The sequence below is a fragment of the Triticum urartu genome, chromosome 3 (assembly GCF_003073215.2).
Source record: "Triticum urartu cultivar G1812 chromosome 3, Tu2.1, whole genome shotgun sequence".
NCBI lineage: Eukaryota > Viridiplantae > Streptophyta > Magnoliopsida > Poales > Poaceae > Triticum > Triticum urartu.
This window is the reverse complement of record NC_053024.1, coordinates 725,038,998-725,043,851: the sequence shown is the minus strand read 5'-3', so window position 1 is coordinate 725,043,851 and position 4,854 is coordinate 725,038,998. Positions and strand designations below refer to the sequence as shown.

General features: G+C 41.3%; 1 pseudogene; it reads right to left on the bottom strand.

Moving 5' to 3' along the window:
- Positions 1–401: 401 nt before the first annotated feature.
- Positions 402–3,660, bottom strand: LOC125547332 (annotated as a pseudogene).
- Positions 3,661–4,854: the final 1,194 nt, after the last annotated feature.

Below are 4,854 nucleotides of genomic sequence, written 5' to 3'. Positions count from 1 at the left end.
ATCTAGGGTCAAGAGCACTGCACGTTTGCGCCAGGGAAGCCTAAGGCGACTTTCGCTGCCCCAAATCAATAATGTATAGATAGATCGTACATAAAGATGGTTCAATAAAAGTTCAAATACTAACCAAGCAAAACATGGCCTACTTGACTGAAGTTTCGACACACATGGCATACATGTTTGCTTCAGAAATGTAGCTTCGTCGTTCACTTCGGCGATTTGAAGCAAAACATTGCCAAGAGTACAAACAGCGCATGTCAATCGATGACTGAGACATGCCAAAAGAACACTAGTGCCTCCTCCAAAAGCTGACAGCTAGCAACTCAAAAGAACTAGTTACTTGTAAAACCCAACCCTACACGGGAGCGGTATGTACACAGGCGCGTCATCACTTCACATGGTGCTTACTGTGGCTTGAGGGTCACACACACCGTGGCTGTGGGGTTTGTGCCGGTGTCTCCAAGCAACACCTTTGGCACAAGGAACAGGAAGCAGTCTTTAGGAAACCCATCACGCAGATTAGTGCTACTCGTTAGGAACTCCGTAGTCTGGGAGTAGCTTGGTTCGCCGCACGACAATGCCAGCCTGCACTTGAACCTGGATCCACTAATGTGAGGCTCAACGCAGCAAACTGAGATGACACCGCCGAGGGACTCCATTGTCATGTTGACCAGGAAGAGGTGCCCGTCATTACCCATCAAGACAGTTGGTCCCCGGACTCCCAGCAACGTCTTGGTCCTGTACGTTTTGCCGTACCTAAGATCCTTTTCCCCATGGCACCAATCGTGCTCAACTAAGAAATGCTCCAGGAGCACTTTGGTTGGTCCACTGAAGCTGCAGCCAGTTTCAGGGCAGAAACATGGCGCATGTTGACAACCTTTCTCATGCTCTTCTTTCTGGTAGTAGGCTATCCTTGCTGTGCATCCGTGACTACTGTTGGAGCAAGCAAGTTTGATAGATTCAACCATCTTTTCGACCATGTGGCAGCGATTGTAGACTGTGGGAAGGGAGCAGAGGCAACACTTGTCTCGGAGCTTGTCACGGCAAGACGAACATATGGTATGTCCCACGGTGCACTGAGGATCAAAAACAACAAAACATTACATATGGGTCAGTAAATGTGCTAATAACTTTAGCTGAATAAAATACAGCTAAATGAATAAACATCATATGAATAAACATCATAGAATAACCATGATACAACTAAAATGGAATAAAAATAGAAGTATGTCATTGCTTGAATCAGTACAATATAGTTTTCCCTAATTTGTGGCTTCTCCACAGCAATGATACACAATCGTTATGACTGCCTAATTTGCATAAGGTACGCAGAAATCTATCTATTACTCCCTCCGTCCCATAATATAAGTGCGTTATTGGCACTACATTGGTGTAAAAAACGCTCTTATATTATGGAACAGAGGAAGTATATTATTAAAACGATAGAAAATGAACGGCTAAGATGTAACAGTTGAAAAAGAGCTCGAAAGAAAGGTTGTGATTTACTAGAAGAACGATAGTGATTTCATAGAAAAAAACAAATAGACCATGACTTAGAGTCCAAGGCTTACACGCCTATGTACCTCTTAATTAAAAAATACGGCTATGAATTAGAGTATATTAAAACTCAGTCTTTTTGCATGCGGCATTATATGGTAGAGAACAAAGTCTTTTTTACTTGGAGAACTGGAACACACTATTTTTTTTTTAAATGGACCATGAAGAAAAGGATAAAGGCCAAAACATCTAAATAACTTCATCATTAAAAATAATAAATTTTATTATTTCTATCATTTTAATAATGAAATAGATGACATCACTCTGTTGTCATTGGTTAGTACTTTGGCGGGCTCATTCGCTTCTTAGCAAAATGGTATCTACTGGATACAATTAATTCGTATTACGTAAGAAAATATACGCATGTTTCATCATTAAAAATAAAAAATCATGTGTATCTTTACTTCACAAATTCTGTAAATAGCTAAACTTAAAAAATCACATTGATTACCATTTCACTAGGACAAAGATGAATTGAGATATGTTTCACCGTTTAAAATAAGAAAATATTCTGTCTATATGTGTACTTCACAAAATTGTCAGTCTCTGGCGTATTTCATGATGGCTGCTCGCCCGGAATGGAAAAATGGTAACTTTGGAAGAATAAAAATGTCCAATGCATGCATGCATTATATCGGGTTTGTAAAAGTAATAGAAATATCAATTCCAATGCACAACAAGCACGAGCGATGTATCATATGAAAGGAGTAAAACGTTTTTGTTGTGCAAATAGTTAATGTTGAAATTAACAAATAGATGTCGAGTATGTATTATATAGTTGTTTAACTTGTGCTATATAATATATGTGATAGCAAAATAATATGGGTATAATCACAGAGAATAATCTATGATGTGAGAATACACACACAAACACGCGCGCGCGCGCGCGCGCGCGCGCACCCACACACACACACACACACAGAGAGAGAGAGAGAGAGAGAGAGAGAGAGAATGTTTCTGCAAATTTAGATAGCATATACCAATAATCGTATTTCAAACTGAAAATACCAGCACAATGTACAAAAAAAGAGTGATTGATGGCATGGGTCATGGCTGTACGAAAATAACTTAAGATTTATGCACAAGGCATGGATAAAATCATACAACCAATTGATGGAAACATGAATAATATGGGACGACGAGGTGAAGTAAAAAGAGGGAAAACTCAAAATTAGTACAGTTGGTCTATGGTTCTGCATGGGTCTTTTCCACCTCAAGAGCACCCAACTTGCATTGCCACACACCAGAATCCTCATGAACAACTTAGCAACAGAAATATTTGTAACAAAATCCAAACTTATGATGTTGTCGATGGACATTTTGGTGCCGATGTAACAGCCAATTAAGAACAGTGGTTGACTATGAGCAAATAGCTAAGAGAGGAATTAGTACAAATACACCAAAACATAGTAAATCTAGCCGCGCAAATGCGCGGGTCACCTTGCTAGTTCCCTAATATTGTATCACTTTCCTCAAACATAATAGGATAGGCAGCGTACATTGGTTAGAACATCTTTAAACGTTTCTCAGACTGTACACATATTCAACTTTGAATCAAATCTACCTCATTAGATGGCAAATAAGCTTTTCTAGTACTGTTACAATTGCTCATCCTCATTGAATCTTTTGACGGACTTGTAAAAGCTGGAGAATATAGCATAGCGTTCTCTCTCTGTGTGTGGGAGGCATTGGGCCTAATGTGTGCATCTGATTTCGTTCTAATTCTCCATACGTTACCAAGAAACGGGAAATCAGCATCGTCCTCGTCCACGAGGAGCTGGTAGGGTTTGAGTAGTAGCATCAGCAGAGATCAAACACAGGGGATATTACCTGGAAGATGGGAGGGCGCAGGGGGAGGAAGCAGACGGGACACTCGAGGATGTCGAGGTCCATGGTGACGTCGGTGGCGACCTTCCTCCTCTTGCCGACGCCACCCTCCTCCGCCTCCTTCCCATTCGTTTCCTGCTGCTGCTGCGCTCCCATCCCTTCTTCCCGGCGGGCGGCGCGACCAGAGTCAAGCCGCCTCTCCTGTCTCTCCCTCCAGCTCCTCTCTTTATCTCTGCCCCGTCTCTCCCACTTCCAGCAGCTACTAGTAGGAGTACTCATTCGTTCTCCATACACACACAAAAGTATGTAGAGTAAAAAAAACGCTTTCATTTAAAATAAAACCTCGTCAAGTCTAAGTCAAGCCTGCCTGGCATGGCTCCTCTTCCCAAGACAGAGACTTTTTTTCGTGTGCACACAGAAAATCTCTTTGGGAGCACCTCCAACGCGTGGATCCATATCGGCTTGCCCGCTTTTTGTCTATTTGGTGTTTGAAGTGACGTGTTTGCTTTTTTTCGTGTTTGGGTTGGCGGTGCTCAACACACGGCCACATTTTCATTCGACCGATGGCCTATTTTTTGCTCTTTTGCCTACATATTAAAAAATTGCCGTAAGTTCACATGATTTAATCAAATTCAAATATCTCATAGTTTCACAATCAAACAATATCTCGTAGTTTACAAGCCCATTTTTTTAATTGTCACAAATACATTGAAAAGAAAAAATAGTTGATACATCTATTGGTTGCCAACGTAAGCCCACATATGCTCAACCAAATCATCTTGCAGTTGATGTAAATTTTATTATTTCTGGTGTTCGTTGTACCGCCATGATTGAAGATGAGTAGATCAAAAGTTTTCTTGGAAAAAAAGGAATGTGAGTTTCCCAATAACGCATTTAATGATAAAATTCGATGAATTGTATAAACGTTGCCGCTCCTCCATGTTCAAGCCCTTGGTTATATATTTCATCCGGATACTCTTCCTCTATGATCATGTTGTGCATGATCACACAAGCAGTCATCACTTCTCATCACTTCTTGGTGCTTCAAGTTCTAGCTAGAAGGATACTAAATGATGCCCCATCGGGATTGAAGAAACACTAAAGACACGCTCCACATCCTCCCTAGCACTCTCTTGTGCTTGGACAATTTTTTTCCTCTTCTCTCCTACAGGGTTGGGAATTGTTTTCACAAGAGTCACTACAAGAAAGTCGTTAATCTCTGACAGTCAAAGTCTATCACAGATGTGCCAAAAAATGTCAAGGATGGCTATCTGTGCCAAAAAATGTCAAGGATGGCTGCACGTGACAGTCCTGAAATCCTCCATGTATATCGTGTCATAATTTGCCAACCCGCACATCCTTGACGGATTTTGGTTTCCGCCATGGACCATGACGGTCTATTTCCGTCACCTATCTAACTCTAGGCTCGTTCAGCCCGCCCAAGGCCCGGTCCTCTCTGACGGATTATTCCGT